At 42.9% G+C, this 22,635-nt stretch overlaps 1 protein-coding gene across 1 annotated transcript in view; it reads left to right on the top strand.

Annotated features, from left to right (window-relative positions):
• LOC128698548 (major facilitator superfamily domain-containing protein 12) overlaps nt 1-22,635 on the top strand; it is a 576,952-nt gene that overhangs the window by 322,084 nt on the left and 232,233 nt on the right. Inside the window, exon 2 of the mRNA XM_070084952.1 lies at nt 286-383. The gene's annotated coding sequence lies outside the window, so the exon portion shown is untranslated. The remainder of the gene's footprint in view (nt 1-285; nt 384-22,635) is intronic.

The raw sequence follows: 22,635 nt of genomic DNA, 5'->3' as shown, positions 1-22,635 counted from the left end.
TACGACATAACACGGTGCTGTCTGTGGTTCAGTTACACCGTGTACAACACAACACGGTGCTGTCTGTGGTTCAGTTACACCGTGTACAACACAACACGGTGCTGTCTGTGGTTCAGTTACACCGTGTACAACACAACACGGTGCTGTCTGTGGTTCAGTTACACCGTGTACGACGCAACACGGCAATAAAACACTTTTAATGTACTTTTTTATGTACCAATTACGTGTATGTTTTTTTTCATATTTTGTGGCCAGAAACTAAATTAAAACTTGGTTTACTTACAGTTATGTGGTCCACCAGGCTGTGAGGTCGACGTGTGGCCATCCTGTGGCGTGGCAGTCAGAGGACTGTGGGAGAGGACTCAGCCTTGACCTCAACACAGGTACCCGTGACCTCAGCAGAGGTATCCCTGCTTCAACTAAGCTCTGTCATTGTTGTGTTGCTCCAGGTTTCCAAACTCACGGAAAACTAATTTTTTTGTGTGAATGTAATTTTTTTCATTTGCTTGAAGTATGCGTTATTATGTTTTTATTATGTATTGTTTATCGTTGATGACAGTACCTGTTTAGTTATATTTTATTACCTGGGATTAATAATTGTGACTTTAAGTGGTTGTTGAAGGATATCCTTCAGATCCTGGTCTGGGGTCAGCCTCTCATTACCCGGCCTTCCCAGTATCCTTTCCTTCCTTCAGACCTCATCTCCTTCCATCCTCTCTTTTCGTCCATTCTCTCTTCCCCTTCCACCCTCTCTTTCCTTCCATTCTCTCTCTTTCCTTTCACTCTCAATAATAATATAATAGAAAGCTGTTTTTTATTTCTACCAGTACAAGTACAAGGTACACAGTCCAGCTGACATCACTGACGTACTACTATCAAGCTGACATCACTGACGTACTACTATCAAGCTGACATCACTGACGTACTACTATCAAGCTGACATCACTGACGTACTACTATCAAGCTGACATCACTGACGTACTACTATCAAGCTGACATCACTGACGTACTACTATCAAGCTGACATCACTGACGTACTGCTATATAGAAAGCCGATTGTTATGCTCTGCATTTCGGCCAAATTAGGTCAATTTTGTCCCAGGATGCGACCCACACCAGTCGACTAACACCCAGGTAACTATTTTACTGATGGGGAACATAGACTACCAGTGTAAGGACACACGCCCAATGTGTCCGAACTTTCGCCGGGAATCGAACCCAGATCCTCACCGTGTGAAGCGAGAGCTTTTGCCACCACGCCACGGGCCACCGTCGCCTGGTGGCCACGGTGGCCCTCTCTCTCTCTCTCTCTCTCTCTCTCTCTCTCTCTCTCTCTCTCTCTCTCTCTGTCTCTGTCTCTCTCTCTCTCTCTCTCTCTCTCTCTCTCTCTCTCTCTCTCTCTCTCTCTCTCTCTCCCTCAACTAATTGCAACTCATTTCACCTTTCCTCTCAATCTCATTTTCCTTTAAAATCCCACACCATTCCCACACCCTCTATCCACCATCACTACCACCACTACCACCACTACCACCAGCCTTCTGTCCACTACCACCATCCTTCTATCCACTACCACCATCCTTCTATCCACCACCACCACCATCCTTCTATCCACCACCATCACCACCACTACCACCATCCTTCTATCCACCACCACCACTACCACCATCCTCCTATCCACCACCATCCTTCTAACCACCACTTCCACCATCCTTCTATCCAAAATCACCACTACCACCATCCTTCTATCCAAAACCACCACAACCACCATCGTTCTATCCACCACCACCACCACCACCACCTTCTATCAAGGCTAATGGCGCTAACCACCACATATCAAGGCTAAGGGACTGACCACCACCTATCAAGGCTAAGGGACTGACCATCACTGTGAAGGCTAAGGGACTGACCTCCACCAATCAAGGCTAAGGGACTAATCACCATCAGTCAAGGCTAAGGGACTGATCACCACCGGTCTAGGCTAAGGGACTAACCACCATCAGTCAAGGCTAAGGGTCTAACCACCATCAGTCAAAGCTAAGGGTCTAACCACCATCAGTCAAGGCTAAGGGACTAACCACCATCGGTCAAGGCTAAAGTACCAACCACCATCAATCAAGGCTAAGGGACTGACCACCACCTGTCAAGGCTAAGGGACCGGTCACCACCTGTCAAGGCTAAGGGACTGACCACCATTAGTCAAGGCTAAGGAACTGAACACCTGTCAAGGCTAAACTTACAGAACAGAGTCAAGGTGAAGCTTCCTTAGAGTAAAACACGTAAACATTAAGAGTTTACAGCTCCACTTTCCTCCAACCTACATCCTACTTATTTCCCTCCGCCTCTATTTTGCTCTCTAAATGTCCAAACCATGTCAGTAACCGCTCCTCAGCCCTCTGCATAATATTTTTCGTAACCTCACACCTTCTCACCTCTAACCTCCGAATTCTCTGTATAATATTCACACCACACATTGCCCTCAAACACGAGATCTCCACTTCCTCCAGCATTCTCTTCACTGACATTTAAAACCCATACAGCAGTGTTGGTACCACTACCCATTGTGCCTCTATGGATTATGTGTTTTGTCTCCACAGAGGCCTCAATGCACCACTCCACTTTTTTTGCCTCGTCAGCTCTGTGGTCCGTTTCTTTCCAAGACCAATCTGCTGACAAGTCAACTCCCAAATACTTCTATATGAACATCTTTAATTCCTCCATATTCCTTACCTCCAATCTGATATCCATTCCTTTACTGCCTTGAGTTTTTGTTACTCTCACTACCTTGCTCTTTCCTATGTTCACTTTTATTTTTCTTCTTGTACATGCTCAAACCTGTCTACTAACCTTTGCAACTTTCCTGCAGAATCTTCCAAATGAACTGTGGTATCGGAAAAGAAATTGTGAAAACTCCCACTTTGAATCAGATTCATTATCTTTTAGTTCCACACCTCTCTCCACTACCCACAACGCTCACGACCCCATCTACAAATAAGAACATAAGAACATAAGAAAGGAGGAACGCTGCAGGATTCCTGCTGGCCCATACTAGGCAGGTCCTTTACAATTCATCCCACTAACAAAACATTTGCCCAACCCAATTTTCAATGCCACCCAAGAAATAAGCTCTGATGTGAAAGTCCCACTCAAATCCAACCCCTCCCACTCATGTACTTATTCAACCTAGATTTGAAACTACCCAAAGTCCTAGCCTCAATAACCCAACTAGGTAGACTGTTCCACTCATCAACTACCCTATTTCCAAACCAATACTTTCCTATGTCCTTTCTAAATCTAAACTTATCTAATTTAAATCCATTACTGCGGGTTCTCTCTTGGAGAGACATCCTCAAGACCTTATTAATATCCCCTTTATTAATACCTATCTTCCACTTATACACTTCGATCAGGTCTCCCCTCATTCTTCGTCTAACAAGTGAATGTAACTTAAGAGTCTTCAATCTTTCTTCATAAGGAAGATTTCTAATGCTATGTATTAATTTAGTCATCCTACGCTGAATGTTTTCTAACGAATTTATGTCCATTTTGTAATACGGAGACCAGAACTGAGCTGCATAATCTAGGTGAGGCCTTACTAATGATGTATAAAGCTGCAGTATGACCTCTGGACTTCTGTTGCTTACACTTCTTGATATAAATCCCAGTAATCTATTTGCCTTATTACGTACGCTTAGGCATTGCTGTCTTGGTTTAAGGTTGCTGCTTACCATAACCCCCAAGTCCTTTTCGCAATCTGTATGGCTAAGTTCTACATCATTTAACTTATAAGTACTAGGATTTTGGGCACTCCCAAGCTTCAGAACCTTGCATTTATCTACATTGAACTGCATCTGCCACTTTTCTGACCAAGAATAGAGTTTGTTTAAATCCTCCTGAAGTTCCATAACATCTACGTTTGAATCAATTATCCTACCTATCTTTGTGTCATCGGCGAATTTGCTCATATCACTAGTAATTCCCTCATCAAGATCATTGATATATATTATAAACAACAACGGGCCCAAGACTGATCCCTGTGGAACGCCACTTGTTACAGATCCCCACTCGGACTTAACCCCATTTATGGACACTCTCTGCTTCCTGTCAGTGAGCCATGACTCGATCCACGAGAGCACTTTTCCCCCAATGCCATGAGCTGCCACTTTCTTTAACAGTCTATGGTGCGGAACTCTATCAAAAGCCTTACTAAAATCTAAGTAAATAATATCAAATTCTTTATTGTGATCAACAGCCTGAAAAGCTTTACTGAAGAAAGTTAATAAATTAGTTAGACAAGACCGGCCTCTTGTGAATCCATGCTGAGTATCATTAATCAAGCTATGCTTATCGAGATGGCTTCTTATAATCTCAGCTATAATTGACTCTAGTAATTTGCCTACAATTGAGGTCAGGCTTATTGGGCGGTAATTTGACGATAACGACTTGTCCCCTGTTTTAAAAATAGGAATTACATTAGCCATCTTCCACATATCAGACACTACACCTGTTTGAAGAGATAAATTAAAAATATTAGTTAATGGTTCACAGAGTTCCATTTTGCATTCCTTAAGAACCCTTGAAAAAACCTCATCAGGGCCCGGCGACTTATTTTGCTTCAGTCTGTCTATCTGCTTCACAACCATCTCACTAGTGACTGTGATGTTACATAATTTATCTTCTTCTAGCCCACTGTAAAAATTAATTACTGGAATATTGTTAGTGTCTTCCTGTGTATAAAATGAGAGAAAATAATTATTTAAAATAAAGCACATTTCATTCTCTTTGTCAGTAAGGTGCCCATAGTTATTTTTAAGGGGACCTATCTTATCTCTAACTTTTGTTCTATAGACCTGAAAAAAACTTTTTGGGTTAGTTTTAGAATCCGTAGCAACTTTAATTTCATAGTCCCTTTTAGCTTTTCTTATCCCCTTTTTAATGTCCCTCTTAATGTCAATATACTGATTCATAAGATGACCCTCACCTCTTTTGATACGCCTATAAATTCCTTTCTTATGCCCTAGTAGATATTTCAGCCTATTATTCATCCATTTTGGGTCATTTCTATTTGATTTAATTTCTTTATATGGGATAAACGCTCTTTGAGCAGCATGTATAGTGTTCAGAAAACTGTCATATTGATAGCTCTCTTCGTTACCCCAGTCAACAGATGATAAGTGTTCTCTAAGCTCATCGTAATCTGCTAAGCGAAAATCTGGGACTGTTACTGAGTTATCGCTACTATCGTACTTCCATTCAATGCTAAATGTAATTGATTTGTGGTCACTAGCACCCAGTTCCTCTGAAATTTCTAAATTATTAACAAGGGATTCATTGTTTGCCATAACTAAGTCAAGCAGGTTATTTCCCCTTGTAGGTTCTGTCACAAACTGCTTCAAAAAACAATCCTGAAATACTTCTAAGAAGTCGTATGATTCTAAATTCCAAGTCAAGAAATTCCAATCAACATTCCTAAAGTTAAAGTCTCCTAAAATTTCTACATTATCGTGCCTTGTGGCCTTAACAATTTCCTCCCATAGTAGTTTCCCTTGGTCCCTATCTAAGTTTGGGGGACGGTATATCACTCCTAAAATCAGTTTTTCATGCCCCTCTGAAAATTCTATCCAAACAGACTCTGTATGTGTTACTTCAGACTTAATACCCGTTTTTATGCAACATTTCAAGCGATCTCGGACATACAATGCCACCCCACCCCCCTTCCCAATACTTCTATCTTCTTGGAACAATTTAAAACCCTGAATATGACATTCCGCAGGCATGTCCCGACTTTTTGAATTAAACCACGTCTCAGTTAAGGCAAATACATCAATGTTACCTGCACTAGCAACTAATCTCAACTCGTCCATCTTATTCCTAGCACTACGGCAATTAGCATAATAAACATTGAAAGACTCCCCTTTCTCTTTACCCTTCCTGCTCATTTCTATTTTTCTACTCAACCTATTACTGTCCTTATCACCCAAGGTCCCTGGCTTTTCAATATCTACCTCGTTCTTATTATTACTAGTTCCCCTAGAACTCGTAATATTACTACACTGGGACTTCACTGTTTTCCTGCCAAAACCCATACCACTAACTACTCCTAGTTTAAAGTCCTAACTGCTCCCTCCACTGCAGTTGCCAGTGCTCTCACCCCACACCTAGATAAGTGAACCCCATCCCTGGCATACATGTCATTTCTGCCATAGAAGAGGTCGCCAAACATTCTGTCTAATTATGATTATTATTATTATTATCAAAGAAAGTGCTAAACCAACAAAGGTCATACAGCACTGCCAGGCAGAAAATAGTGCTGGGGCTATAAACAGCTAAGTGGACAAGGGATCAGAGACGAGGGAAGAAAAGGGGTGGAAGGGATGCTGAGGATTATGTGTTAAAGTTCGTATAGTAAAGCAGTTGCTGACAAAAAGTCAAAAAGTGATTGTAAGTCAAAGGCAAGACCGTCTGCAAAAAGGGAAGATAAGGTAAGAGTGGCAGGGTGGCAGTGTCAATGGAGGCAAATTCTGCGAGCTCGCTGGTAAACCGGGTGGTCTACAAGAAAGTGAAGAATCGAAATAGGGACCCGACAAACCTCACAGAGGAATAGGGTGTCATTCCATGAGATACCCATGGGTAAGGCAAGTATGGCCAATGCGGAGATGAGAGAGTGCAGTCTCCCGAGTAGGGCAATGGTGGTAAAAATTTGGCCACAGACCTAAAGGTGGTGTAATAGAATACAATTTGTTATGGTGCATGCCCAACCACCATTGTTGCCAACGGCCACGAAGACGGGCAGAGATGACTGGAAAATAATCTCTGAATGGAATACCTCTGTAGGAAACAGGAAGATCATGCACCGCTGACCGTGCAGCAGCATCTTCTTGTTCATTGTCCAGGGATCCAACAGAGAATGACATCTTTGTTTTTGCTGGCCACATGGCACAACCTTGGTTGAATATGAAGGACTAATGGATGAGGGGAATCAGATTGCTTAAGGGCTTGTAAAGCACTGAGGGAATCTGAAATGATCACACTAGTCCAGTGGTTCCCAAACTTTTTCAGCTTGTTACCCAATTTAACATGCCACATAAAGCATGTTACCCCTTTCACAAAATGTTGTTATTATTGATATATATGGCTAAATTAAAACACTTGAGATATTTTCTTTTATTTATTGTATTTGAACATTGTGCATCTCTAATGACTATTACCAAAGATGTCAAGAACATCAGTGGGATGGATGGAGTTGCATACTTGAAGCTAGTTTAGGAATTCTTGGCTTCATACCAGCTTATGTCTACCTCGGCTGATGCTCACAGATAAACTGACAGTGTGAAATAGAGGCAGCCTCAGGAAGTGAGTGACGCATACTGGACAAGTCGATCTGGGCTACTGAGTGACTTTTGTCCTGAAGCATACTTGTCAAAATACTTTTGGGTTTCCACACACTTAGCTATATATTTCTTCTTTTCTAATACTGTATATTAGTTTTTGATGTTTATTGTTATTTGGTTTAACTTTATTACTTACTTATAATAGGTTTACTTTACAACTTTATATACTAAGACAAAGTTAACAATAATCCTCATACCAGGTACTGCATTGTTTTCTTGATTTTCAGAATTCATAACTTTTTTTCTGTCACCCCTCCATTACCCCCCAAAAATGGTTAAATTACCCCCAGGGGGTAATTTACCCCCAGTTTGGGAACCACTGCACTAGTCGAAGGAGACATATATGTAATACGGAGAAGTGCTATGAGGATAGCATACAACTCGGCACTAAAAATACAAATGACCTCGGACAACATCGTCAAGGAATGCTGCTGTGAACCCAACACCTTCAGAAGATTTAGAACCATCTTTATAAATGGCAATGGCATGAGCAAGCAACTGGAAGTGATCAAGAAAGAGAGCGAGAAGCAGTTGTAGATATGAGAGCTTTGGTGCACGGCAGTAGCGGAAAACAGACACGGAAAACAGACACGAACTGTCAGAATCTCCTGAAGGGGAAGGGAAAAGGTAGACACTAAATGAACATAGAAGTGAGGCAACTGGAGAGAAGACCGGAGTGAGTGAAGATGAAACAAAAACGGTTGGAGTAAGGAAGGGCGCCGAAAAAAATAATGGGCTTCTTCTAACATCTGAGACCAACCTATGCGTAGAAGGAACATGAAGGTCATGAGTGTGGACAAAGTAACGAAGACAATGAGCATCACGTTGATCGACTAAGGAAGGAACATTTGCCTCTGCATAGAGGCTTTCAACAAGGGATAAACGAAAGGTACCAAGGCATAAATGTAGACCTTGATGATGAAGGGGATCTAACTTAGAGTTGTAGAAGCTGCAGAATAGACTTGGTCTCCATAATTCAACTTGGACAAGACTAGGGTGGAATGCAAACAGAGGAGAGTTCGGCGATCTGCTCCCCATGAACGATGCACAAGAATTTTAAGGAGATTCAGCTGACTATGGCAGCTGCCTTGAAAATGGAAATGTGAGGTTTCCATGTCAACCGGCGATTGAAAAGGCCAAGAAATTTGACTGTATCACATTCTGGAATACATGAGTTGTGTAAATACAATGGAATATCTGGGATAAGAGGACATCTAGTGAAGGTAATGAAATGGGTTTTCAAACTAGAAAATTTAAATCCATGAGAAGTGGCCCATTGGGAAACTTCATAAATCGCATCCTGAAAAAAGGCTCCTACCAGTCGAGAGTCAGCGCCTGCGTAATCTATAGCGAAGTTATCCACAAAGTGACGACCAAATTTGCGATGGAAGAAAAATGGTAGTGCTAAGGACACAACCTTGTGGGACTCTCTCGGCCTGAACAAAATCTGAGGAAAGTGAAGCGCCAACCTCGACATGAAAATGTCTGTCAGATAAGAAAGCGGCAAGGAAGGTTGGTAGATTACCTTGGATGCATAAGGAATGGGCTTGGGCTAAAATGTTTTACCTCCAAGTGGTGACATATGCTTTCACATGATCAAAAAAGACTGCTAGGACAGAGTGCTTGTTAGCAAAGGCATTTCGCACATACGTATCCAAGTGAAGCAAGGAGTGAAAAGTAGAGTGGCTCTTGTGAAAGCCATATTGGCAAGGAGAAAGACTATTGTGAGTTTCCAAATACCATATCAAACATCGATTCACCAATCGTTCCATCACCCTGCAGACTACACTGGTCAGTGCAATTGGATGATAGTGAGAGGTATCAAGCCCCGAGGTACCGAGTCTGCAAAATGGTAAGACAGTGGCAGATTTTCATTGTTGAGGGAGAACCCCTCGCATCCAAATAAGATTGAAAAGGGCTGTAGAATGTAGATGTTGTAGCATACTGATATGAATATCATCAGGCCCTGCTGCCAATGACTGGCAAGCGGAAAGTGTGGATTCTAGCTATAGGAGAGTGAAAGGTAAGTTATATGGCTCCATTCCACTGGAGAAGAAATCCAAGGGCAATTGCTTCTTGGTAGACTTAAACACAAGAAATGAGGGATAAAGGTGAAACCTTTGAGAGACATGGACAAGATAGTTCCCAATTTCTGTGGCAACTTCAAGGGGTTCTGCAACACCAACACCAGCAACCCGCTAATCGGGAGCTGGGTCTGTAGTGTACTTGCCACATAACTTCAGTACGTTCTTCCAAACCGCACACACAGGGAAAGTCGAGGTAATGGTAGACATGTAGTTTTGCCAACAAGTGCGTTTAGCATCACATATGACATGGCAAACGACTGCCCTTCCCCACTTCACATCCAAAAGACGATCTGAGGTCCGATTGTATCAATAATTGCCCCATGCAGCACATTTCAAACGCACTGCATGGGCACACGCAGGAGACCACCAAGGCATGCATGTGTGAGAATGCCTGCCTCAGGCTTAAGGAACAGAATGTATGGAGGAATGGGTGAAGCCTCAGCGCCTGGAGTGGGTGAAGAAGCATCCGTCACCATCAGAAGGTACAGGGGTACATGAAGATTCTGAAAAATGGTCCAATAACAAAGCCAGGTCAGAACAGGATGTGGTAACAAAAAGAGGCCTGGGAGGAGGAGAGTTATTATGGAACGAAGACTCCATGATGAGATTTTTCTTATTATTAAAAAAAAGAAAATAAAAGAAAAAGAGGTACAGTGGAGGGACAATCACTAGAAGGCATGAAAGGGTCGTAAGTTTCCCCTCCCATCTGAGACCTCGAGGCCATGAGCAGTGCAGATGCAGCATGGAACCCATGCCATTCGCTACCTGTCACGCCAGTAAACCAGTGGGATAGCAACCTCACATCCACTGAGCCATCTCTGCGGACAAAAAGAGAGGGTGGTTGGAAACCCGCCACAAAGCATACCTCCTTCGGCTGCTACCTGCCAGAACTGATAGGCAGCCTCTGGAGATACAACTATCATCTGCAGGACACCACACTCACTTCTCAGAAATCCAGGAAAGGAGCAGGGCACCTCCAGACAATCCAGATTCCACAGCAAACTACACCACACTCAAGGAATCTCAGGTGCGGGGTAAACCTCTGCATACTTCCCCCCACCTAGAAACTGTAATGCCAGAGGGGAGGACCCCAGAAATTACAAACGGGACAGTGAAAAAGGAAGCTTGGGAGGGAGGGAGAGAGGAAAGGGAAAAAGGGGGAATGTAGAGGATGGCATAGGGAAGGGAGGATTGGGGGGGTAATTAGGTTCAGTCTGAGGAAGGAGACTAAAGGGTCTAATTCATTAGACCAAGAGTCTTTTCGCATGTCAAGGAGCCCCACTGAAGAGGCATCCTGTCTAAGGCTTACTTTTGCTGTAAAATAATCTGCCTTTCTCCTATATATGCCTTAACTTGAGTCACTGTCCTCATACAATTATCTTTTAATAACCTGCCGCATTTGCAACATCTGCCACATTACTTCCTTATCATATCCCTTTTCCATATCCATAAAAGAAACAAATAAGCTCCTTAACTTTAACTTTTTTATATACTTCAATGTGAACACTTGGTCTACACATCCATGTTATTCTTCAACACGCTTATTACCTTATAATTTATACAATCTCTTTTACCCCCTTTATATTATACAAAGGAACTATACATGCTATCTGCCAGTCCCTAGGTAACTTTCCCACTTTTATACGTAAATATCCCCACTGGCTTTAAACATTTTCATCTTAATCCGGTCCATCCCATATGTTTTACTCTTTTAGTTCTACTCACTGCCTCATGCACCTCCCTCACACTCACTCTGATTCTTCCTCACTCCTTAAAGATGTTTTATCTCCCCCCAGTGCATGAAATCACTGAATTTCTTTCCTCATCAGCATTCAAAAGTTGATTTCATTAAAACCTTTTTCTTATTATCATTATCGTGAAAATCTCTCATATGCTAATTTTTTCTCCCTTAAAGCTTTCTTTACCTCATCCTCCCACTCGTTTCTCTTACCTCCTGCACCCACCCTCTCGTAACCATAAACTTCTACTGCACATTTTAATACTGCATTCTTAAATCAGCCCCATACCTGTACTCCCTAGCCCATCATTCTCAAAATAGTTGTTTATATCTTACTCTAGGCCATTGTCAGGGGAACGCCTTCCGCTTGAACAAAAAGAATGGAAAATAAATTAATAAATGATTCTAAGAATAATGAAGATAATTTTCTAAGGATTTTAAGTAAAATTAAATAAAAATTGGCCGTCGTGGTTCCAGTATGATGGTGGGACAGGAGTATCTAAAGGGATGGTCTTCTGATGTTTTAGAAAAAAGTGTTGGTTATGCTGGCGGTGTTCGTCCGATGCTCTGAAATTCCTATCACTACTTGGTTGTAGCACCACAATTCAGATTTCAGAGGTGAGGAGTAATGTCCCAGTACGTCCTGTAGACAGGGATCTTGCTCCAGTTTACAAGCCTCTACCCTGGTTGACCAGGCCAGCAACAGAGCTGACAGTAAAGAAAATAACTCTGGCTACATATTAGTTAACCTAACCTAAACCTATTTTTAGTCGACAGAACCAACTATATTAAAGGTATAAATAAGAGGAATATACTGTAAATAGCTTTATGACAATATCTACCCGAGGCAGGACTCGCAGCGATGAATTCAAGTTGGAGAACTTTACATTTAGAAAGGAATTAGTGAAGTACTGGTGTAGCAAAATACAACTTCAACAACAAGAACATCAACTGGGACCAGGTAAACCATGTCCTAAACGAAACATGTTGGGAAGATATCTTAAATGACATGGATCCAAACCAGTGCCTTGAAAGGATCAACTTCCTGGCAGCTGAAGCATGTTCTAGGCATATTCCCCTAAGAAAGAAGAGCAGGAGTGAACTGGAGAAAGAAAGATGCTCCCTCTGCCTCTACAGAAGACGACGAAGAGTCACTGAGCCCCTCAGGAGTGCTAGAATATCTGATACACGAAAGGAGGCGCTGACCAGGGAAGTGGAAACTATCGAACTTAAGTGAAATGACTCTTACAGGAACCAGGAGAGACAGGAGGAACTTAAAGCTATTAGTGAAATTGAAAGAAATTCAAAATATTTCTTTTCATATGCCAAAAACAAGGCAAATACCACATCTAGTATCGGGCCCTCACTCAGACAGGATGGGACTTACATAGATGACAACAAGGAAATGAGTGAAATATTGAAATCCCAGTACGACTCTGTGTTTAGTGAACCACTAATCAGTCTGAGGATCGACGACCCAAATGATTTCTTCAAGAATGAGCCTCAAAACTCCATAAATGTATGCCAGATTTCCGACATCAGCCCAACTCCGATAGATTTCGAAAAAGCCAATGACAACATGCCCATGCACTCAGCCCCAGGCCCAGACTCGTGGAACTCTGTTTTCATTAAGAACTGCAAGAAACCCCTCTTGCGTGCCCTAAGTACACTATGGAGGAGGAGCTTGGACATGGGTGAAATTCCACAGTCACTTAAAACAACGGATATAGCCCCACTCCATAAAGGTGGCAGCAAAGCATTAGCTAAGAACTATAGACCAATAGCTCTGACGTCCCACATCATAAAAATCTTTGAAAGAGTGCTAAGAAGCAGGATTGCAAATCACCTGGATTCCCAAAATCTGCACAATCCAGGGCAACATGGGTTCAGGGCAGGTCGCTCCTGCCTTTCACAACTACTGGATCACTATGATATGGCCTTGGATGCACTGGAAGAAAATCAGAATGCAGATGTAATGTACACAGACTTTGCAAAAGCATTTGACAAATGCGATCATGGCGTAATAGCCCATAAAATACGTGCCAAAGGAATAACTGGGAAAGTGGGAAGATGGATCTTCAACTTCCTAACAAATCAAACACAAAGAGTAGTGGTCAACAGAGTTAAATCGGAGGCTGCCATAGTGAAGAGCTCTGTTCCACAAGGCACAGTACTCGCCCCCATCTTATTCCTCATCCTCATATCAGACATAGACAGAGATATACACCACAGCACCGTATCATCCTTTGCGGATGACACTAGGATCTGCATGAGGCTGTCATCTGCTGAGGACACGGTTAACCTCCAAGAATATATAAACAAAGTTTTCCAGTGGGCAACGGTAAACAATATGATGTTCAATGAGGACAAATTCCAACTACTCCGTTTTGGAAAACTGGAGGAGATAATAACTAGAACAGAGTATACTACAGACTCTGGCCATACAGTAGAGCGGAAAAATAATGTAAGGGACCTGGGAGTAGTAATGTCTGATGATCTCACTTTCAAGGATCACAACAGTGCCACGATCGCAAGTGCAAAGAAAATGATAGGATGGATAATGAGAACGTTCAAAACGAGAGATGCCAAGCCAATAATGATCCTTTTCAAATCACTTGTTCTCTCTAGGCTGGAATACTGCTGTACATTAACATCTCCATTCAAAACAGGTGAAATTGCAGATCTAGAGAGTGTACAGAGATCCTTTACTGCACATATAAGTTCTGTCAAGCACCTTAACTACTGGAAACGCTTGGAAGCACTTGACTTGTACTCGTTGGAACGCAAGAGGGAGAGATATATCATAATCTACACTTGGAAAATCCTGGAAGGAATGGTCCCAAATCTGCACACAGAAATCACTCCCTGCGAAAGTAAAAGATTGGGCGGGCGATGCAAAATGTCCCCAATTAAAAGTAGGGGCGTCATTGGTACACTAAGGGAAAACACCATAAGTGTCCGGGGCCCAAGATTGTTCAACAGCCTCCCATCAAGCATTAGGGAAATTACCAATAAACCCCTGGCTGCCTTCAAGAGAGCTGGACAGATACCTAAAGTCAGTGCCGGATCAGCCGGGCTGTGGCTCGTACGTTGGACTGCGTGCGGCCAGCAGTAACAGCCTGGTTGATCAGGCCCTGATCCACCGGGAGGCCTGGTCATGGACCGGGCCGCGGGGGCGTTGATCCCCGGAATAACCTCCAGGTAACCTCCAGGTAGCAGTAAAGGGAAGATACGTGGAACAGCAAACTCTCAGGTAGCATCAACGAGGCAGGAATTTTTAGTATAGATTGAACGAGTACATAAGTGGGTGTGAATTAGACTTGCCAAGCATGGGTTAATAGACCTACTGCAGTATTTCTACATTCTTGTGGTGTCTTCAACCCGCCACCTTGACGAGACTCAGCAGCTTCCAGAAAAAAACACTTGAGACAAGTGCAGGAATGTTACTGACTTAGTTTTATCTTAACCTAACAAAATCGACAACTGCTTTTTCGTGGTCTGTCACGGGGAGTTTTGTGCTTATTAGTAAGATCTTATCGTTCACTGGGATCATGATTACGGAGGGTCGAGCCTCCGCCACTCCTCGTGTTGAATGACTCACACTGATATATCAAGTTGTGTAACAGAACAACCACAATGTTGTAGCTTTTAAAATGTCCTCATAGTTATATCAGCAAGATTTTCCTGTCTGCAGATTAGTCTCCTGTGTGTGTCTGTTTTAAAGGCATTTTGATTGTCTCGGAGTATACAGGAAGACCGTCTTTTTCTTTCGGTTTTATGTTGGTCATCACATGACAGAATTTAATATATTATTTGACCAGGATTTCCTCTGCTTAAACTTATGCCGAATTTTTATAGCGAAATTTTTGCTTTCCAGGTAGTTTACAAAATTACTCCTTGTTATCCTCTCCGTAACCTTGAAAGAGATGTGCTTTTCTTATTTGGTTTTTGTTTTGGGGATTCCTGTCGACTTAGTTTTTATCTCGTCGTTTATCTGGAGGATATTCTGCCAGCCATACTGATCTCCGGTGCTCCGTGTCTCTCTTTCTTGAAAATCTTTACTACACTTGCAGTTTTCTAGCTTTCCTGTCTCCAGTGATACTAGGAAGACTGGGTAGCAGTCTTCCTATGTCTCCAGTGATACTAGGAAGACTGGGTAGCAGTCTTCCTATGTCTCCAGTGATACTAGGAAGACTGGGTAGCAGTCTTCCTATGTCTCCAGTGATACTAGGAAGACTGGGTAGCAGTCTTCCTATGTCTCCAGTGATACTAGGAAGACTGGGTAGCAGTCTTCCTATGTCTCCAGTGATACTAGGAAGACTGGGTAGCAGTCTTCCTATGTCTCCAGTGATACTAGGAAGACTGGGTAGCAGTCTTCCTAGCATCTCTGTTGTTTACTTCCGTGTTCTGTGCCAGATTTGTCATGGTCACAAACATAATGTTTACGAGGTGTTAACACGCCTCTCTTCTTTGCCCGAAAACTGTCCTATTTTGTGTTTACCATCCTCCAAGAGTTCTCAGCAACTGATCTCAGTCTCAGTCAGCATATGTGATTATTTATCATAAAATTTCTCTTGATGTGATTGTTTAAGAGTTCGGTTGTGGAGGCCTGGTCACAGACCGGGCCGCGGGGGCGTTGACCCCCGAAACTCTCTCCAGGTAAACTCCAGGTAAACAGCCTTATTGGATATATCATTTTCACTTTGTTTTCAATAATTTCTTTAAGCATTCATTCCATTTCCTTCTGTATTTTTTCTTATTTTATTTTCTTCCATGTTCTCTTTGTCTTTTTTTCTCCTCCATAGTCTTCTTCATATACCATGGGTTGTCTTTGTACATTTCCTTTACATTCTTAAGAGAGGATAAATTTTTAATTGGCGGCTGAGCATTTTTGTGTAAGGTTTTCCATCACATTTTCTCTTATTAATAAGTTTCCTATTTTATATTCTCGTATTTCTGCAACGAACTAGGCACGTAAGTCTTTTCCTCTATTTTTTCTCCTTTTTAATTCGCTTGCATTTGCTGTGCTTCCTTGCACATAGACGTTCTCATATGTCAGCTTCACTCTGAGTTTTAGTCGGGTTGTACGACTAGAATAAGGTTTGGTATTAGAACGGGTGTGGAGTGTTGAGGGAGAGTGTCTGGTATAAAGGTAGATGAAGGAGGTGGGAAGGGAATCCTGGGAAAGTGAGTTGAAAGTGAGGAAGGAGGGTGGTTTAGGTTGGGAGTCTGGCACAAGAAATGTGGGGAACGAATGTGTTGGGGTGATGTGTGGGGGGGGTGATTTGGGGGTTATGTGTGTGTGTTAGGAACTGGGGATGATGTGTAAGGGGTGGATGATGTGTGTGTGATGTGTTGTGGTTATGCAGGAGGTTTGGTTGAGGAACTGTGTTGGGTAACAGCAAGGCAGTGGGTAAGGGTTCATTATATACTGTAGTGAGAGGAGAGGGAGAGGAGAGGGAGAGGTGTGGGAGAGGGAGAGATAGGTTGACTACCCCTGAACCCACCAAGGTCGTGGCCTCCAAAGCCTAACAGGCTGACACAGCAGTCACCCACAAGGCTGATAATGAAAGGATCACTGTGGGTCTATATGAGAGTACAAGAGAAAGTCAGATAACAAGAGTTTACAGTCTATATCAAGCAACGGTCTATATTTAATTCTTTAAAGACAGATGAGATCAGTCGTCATGTAGGTAAATACAAGTAGTAATCCGTTTATGGATATTAAATAAGAACAGTGGAAGAAGAGTTTGTACTACTGCTGCTACTGCCACTGCTGCTTCTACTGGATGGTCGATGGTCAACTAATCATCCTGGGTAGTTCATGTATTAACATCAGGGATACAGTGGCTACAGCAAACTCTCGTATTGGATCTAATTCACTGTGGTATTCACAAGGTGTGAGTCAATGCAATTCCTAAACTATTTTTTTACTTACAATTCCAATTGGTGGTTTTTACCAGAGTTATAAAAATTTTTAAATAATAAAAAAAAAAAAACCTTACTCTTACAAGTGTTTGTTCAACGGTTGTATTTCGCACTACTAAATTATCTTGCACTTTGAACACATTTTTTTTCTTGTAGTATGTAATTTTTATGATTTGAATGATATATCATATTCTCAAATTCGAGTGTTTTTTGAGTTTTATTATAATGAGATACGTACGTTTTTTCCTTCACTCTCTCCAGTTTATACAATATAAAGTGCTGATTTTTCTTAGATATTTTAAACCAAATATTTGTAGCTATCAAACTGAACAGTGTTATCTGTGCTGCACACAGCAGTGCTGTCCACAGCTGTGCTGTCCACAGCTGTGCTGTTCACAGTTGTGCCGTCCACAGCTGTGCTGTCCACAGCTGTGCTGTCCACAGCTGTGCCGTCCACAGCTGTGCCGTCCACAGCTGTGCTGTTCACAGCTGTGCTGTCCACAGCTGTGCTGTCCACAGCTGTGCTGTTCACAGCTGTGCAGTCCACAGCTGTGCTGTCCACAGCTGTGCCGTCCACAGCTGTGCCGTCCACAGCTGTGCTGTTCACAGCTGTGCTGTCCACAGCTCTGCTGTCCACAGCTCTGCTGTTCACAGCTGTGCCGTCCACAGCTGTGCTGTTCACAGCTGTGCCGTCCACAGCTGTGCTGTCCACAGCTCTGCTGTCCACAGCTCTGCTGTCCACAGCTGTGCTGTCCACAGCTGTGCCGTCCACAGCTGTGCCGTCCACAGCTGTGCTGTTCACAGCTGTACTGTCCACAGCTCTGCTGTCCACAGCTCTGCTGTTCACAGCTGTGCCGTCCACAGCTGTGCCGTCCACAGCTGTGCCGTCCACAGCTGTGCTGTCCACAGCTCTGCTGTCCACAGCTGTGCTGTCCACAGCTCTGCTGTCCACAGCTCTGCTGTCCACAGCTGTGCTGTCCACAGCTCTGCTGTTCACAGCTGTGCCGTCCACAGCTGTGCCGTCCACAGCTGTGCCGTCCACAGCTGTGCTGTCCACAGCTCTGCTGTCCACAGCTGTGCTGTCCACAGCTCTGCTGTCCACAGCTCTGCTGTCCACAGCTCTGCTGTTCACAGCTGTGCCGTCCACAGCTGTGCTGTCCACAGCTCTGCTGTCCACAGCTGTGCTGTCCACAGCTCTGCTGTCCACAGCTTGGTCACTGTCAGTCACCACTTCAAGATCTGTTGTTTCATTCGTCCCGACTAATATTTTTCCAATATTAATGTTTGTGTTCGCTGTCATGCTTGTGTAAGAAACTTTGCTGAAGTTATGGAGGCAAGAATTGTTTTTGTTTATATTTTTTAATCAGGGGAAAGCTCTAAATACGTAGGAGTCATATAATGCTGGAGAAATGGGAAATATTTCAGGCGAGTTCAAGGAAGGAGGAAGAAAAGTCCAATTCCTTGGATCAGAAGCTCCCGAATGGCATCAAATACCTTCAGTAAGGGACCTAGAGGGAAGGAGTAGAGTCAGATATTTTCGTGGTTTTAAATGTGTTCCTTTTCTTCTCTGTTAAATTTACTAAGCAAGGTAATGTTATTGTTTGATACATAATTAGATAACGTTACTTCCTCTCAGGTTGTCCGTACTCTAGATAACGTTACTTCCTCTCAGGTTGTCCGTACTCTAGATAACGTTACTTCCTCTCAGGTTGTCCGTACTCTAGATAACGTTACTTCCTCTCAGGTTGTCCGAACTCTAGATAACGTTACTTCCTCTCAGGTTGTCCGTACTCTAGATAACGTTACTTCCTCTCAGGTTGTCCGTACTCTAGATAACGTTACTTCCTCTCAGGTTGTCCGTACTCTAGATAACGTTACTTCCTCTCAGGTTGTCCGTACTCTAGAATCTGGTGCTGTAAGTCAGCCGTTTTCTTTAATCAGTTACTCACAATATACAAATTAAAACTCAGTAGATATTGTTTTATAATTTATGTTATGGTAGTTAAGAGTAATTAACGTGAACAATCTGGTAATATTGACTTCATACTTGTGTTTGTTAATTAGCGCCAACGAGGACTGTATATGAAGCGATCAGTAGGATTATTGTGTTGGAAAATATAAATAAATATAAATATAAATACAAATAAACATTATACAAATAAAACAGAATTGTAATTCTTTCGAAGAAGCAGAGGTAGAGGCGCCGCCTCCAGGGCTTCAGTGTTCCACAAGAAGTGTAACAAGGAACATATACCGACGTGAGACAGGAACCCACGTGTAGAGGAGACGATGTTTCTCTCTCGGCTTTGCTGCTTCCGACGAATCTAAGGTGTGACCTCACCTCGGGTGATCTGAAGGTTCACATCACCTCGGGTGATCTGAAGGTTCACATCACCTCGGGTGATCTGAAGGTTCACATCACCTCGGGTGATCTGAAGGTTCACATCACCTCGGGTGATCTGAAGGTTCACATCACCTCGGGTGATCTGAAGGTTCACATCACCTCGGGTGATCTGAAGGTTCACATCACCTCGGGTGATCTGAAGGTTCACATCACCTCGGGTGATCTGAAGGTTCACATCATCTCGGGTGATCTGAAGGTTCACATCACCTCGGGTGATCTGAAGGTTCACATCACCTCGGGTGATCTGAAGGTTCACATCACCTCGGGTGATCTGAAGGTTCACATCACCTCGGGTGATCTGAAGGTTCACATCACCTCGGGTGATCTGAAGGTTCACATCACCTCGGGTGATCTGAAGGTTCACATCACCTCGGGTGATCTGAAGGTTCACATCACCTCGTCTATACTGTCATGATTTCGTCTTACCACTGTACTGTTGATGATCTAAGTTGGAAGCCAAAATATTCAGTAAATTTTGTTTTCCTGTTTAAATGTACATGTGTGTGTGTGTGTGTGTGTGTGTGTGTGTGTGTGTGTGTGTGTGTGTGTACTCACCTATTTGTACTCACCTATTTGTGGTTGCAGGGTTCGAGTCTTAGCTCCTGGCCCCGCCTCTTCACCGGTTGCTACTAGACCCTCTCTCTCCCCGCTCCATGAGCTTTATCAAACCTCGTCTTAAAACTGTGTATGGTTCCTGCCTCCACTACGTCATTTTCTAGGCTATTCCACTGCCTTACAACTCTATGACTGAAGAAATACTTCCTACTATCTCTCTGACTCATTTGTGTCTTCAACTTCCAATTGTGGCCTCTTGTTTCTGTGTCCCCTCCCTGGAACATCCTGTCTTTGTCCACCTTGTCTATTGTGTGTTTGTGTGTGTGTGTATGTGTGTGTGTGTGTGTGTGTGTGTGTGTGTGTGTGTGTGTGTGTGTGTGTGTGTGTGTGTGTGTGTGTGTGTGTGTGTGTGTGTGTTTTAGTTACCATTTTGTCCTAGGCACATGTCGATTAGACACTAGGCTTGTGTGCATGTGTGTGTGCATGTGTATGTGTGTGTGTGTGCGCGCGCGCGTGTGTGTGTGTGTGTGTGTGTGTGTGTGTGTGTGTGTGTGTGTGTGTGTATGCGTTCTCACTTTTATGTGGTTGCAGGGGGTCGAGTCATAGCTCCTGGCCCCGCCTCTTCACTGGTCGATACTAATTCATTCTCTCCCTGCTCCATGATATTTGTCGTACCTCTTCTTAAAACTATTTATGGAACTTGCTTCCACTACTTTACTCTCTAGATTATTCCAGTTCCTGACAACTCTAAGACTAAAGAAATACTTCCTAACATCCCTATGACTCATCTGGGCTTTCAGCTTCCACTTGTGCCCCCTTGTTTCTGTATCCCATCTCTAAAACATTCGATCCTTGTCCACCTTGTCAATGCCTCTCAGCATTTTATACGTTGTTATCATGTCCCCCTCTATCCCTCCTATCCTGTAGTGTCATCAGGTTGAGTTCCCTTAACCACTATTAGGCTAAATACGTATTTCCTAACATCTCTGTGACTCGTTTGTGCTTTTAACTTTCCGATGTGATCTCGTGAACCTGAGACTCGCCTTTAAAATAGAGTCTTCCTGTCCACTCTATAACTTCCTCTCAATATTTTGTATGTCGTTATCATGTCACCTCTGGTCCTTCTGTTCTCTATTGTAGTCAGGGTTTAGTTCCTCTAGCCTCTCACAACTAATACCTTTCAGTTATGGTACTAGTTTCATTGCAAACCTTTGCACCTTTTCCAGCATCTTTATATGCTTAGCCAGGTGTGGGTTCCATACTGGCGCTACATACTCCATGATAGGCCTGGTATATTCCGTGTTTAAGGTCGTGAATGCCTTCTTGTTTCTCTAAGCTACCCTTCAATTTGCCAGTCTTGCTTTTATTGCAACAGTTATCCTGTTGATGTGTGTCTCAGGCGAAATGCTTGAACTTTGCTCACAGCGACGGTGTTCTCTTTCCCGGAGATATGCAGCCTTTGTTCTGCGAGTTTGTACACTGCTTCTAGACGTCTTGCTCTTCTCCGATTTTCATAACGTAGAATTTTCTGTGGTTAAATTCCAATCACATTTTAGATCAATCCTAGTCTATTCCTTTTTGTATTCTCTTCATTAGTTTCACATCATTTGCAAACATTGACTCCTCTTTCTTGATATCTTCTCTCATGTTCACATTCACAAGAAGCATTACTGGCACAAATAATGATCTTTGTGGAACCCCTCTCATCACACTCGTCCATTTCGACACTTCCTCTCTGACTCTAAATCGTTGGCTACTTCCCATTAATTACTCCCAGATCCTCTGTAGTGCTTTCCCTGTAATTCCTGCTTTCTCTTGTAGCATTTGTGCCGGTTTCTTGTAGAGTACTGTATCGAATGCCTTTTTGCAGTCCAAAAATATACAGTGCACCCATCTCTCTCTCTCTCTCTCTCTCTCTCTCTCTCTCTCTCTCTCTCTCTCTCTCTCTCTCTCTCTCTCTCTCTCTCTCCTCTTTCGCTTGCTTTAACTTTCGTTATCTTATTATGGAACTCTAGCAGATTTGTGAGACAGGCTTTACGTCTCGAGAACCGTGGGGAATGTTGTTTTGGAATCCACTCATTTCCAGGTGTTTCATTAATCTTCAGAAATTTTTCTCCATAACCTTGCATAATATGTTAGTGACACTTGCCTGTAATTCAGTGCCAACTGTATGTCTCCTTTTTTTGAATATTGGGAATACATTCTTTGTTTTCCAGACCTCTGGACGCTGCTCTTTTTCAGTCAGTTTGTTAAAAGATTGCTGCTAGTTGTTCACACAGTTCTTCTGTTTTCGTCCACAGAACACGTGGAGAGATTATCTGGTTCCACTTATTTCGAGATAACTAGTTTGCTCAGTATATTCCTCAGCTCTCCTCTCATTGTCTGGATGGTGTCCAGTACCCATTGGTGCACTCTCCATTTTTGACTCTGGTAACGTTTTTTATTCCACTAAGAATACCTCCCTAAATCTCTTGTTCAGTTTCCCACAGACTTCCTGGTAGTTCCAAGTGAGTTCCGACCTTCCTTCTTCGGCCT

The sequence above is a fragment of the Cherax quadricarinatus genome, chromosome 14 (assembly GCF_038502225.1).
Source record: "Cherax quadricarinatus isolate ZL_2023a chromosome 14, ASM3850222v1, whole genome shotgun sequence".
In the NCBI taxonomy this organism is placed as follows: domain Eukaryota; kingdom Metazoa; phylum Arthropoda; class Malacostraca; order Decapoda; family Parastacidae; genus Cherax; species Cherax quadricarinatus.
Note: the sequence above shows the minus strand (reverse complement) of the source record. Positions and strands in the feature narration are given on the sequence as shown.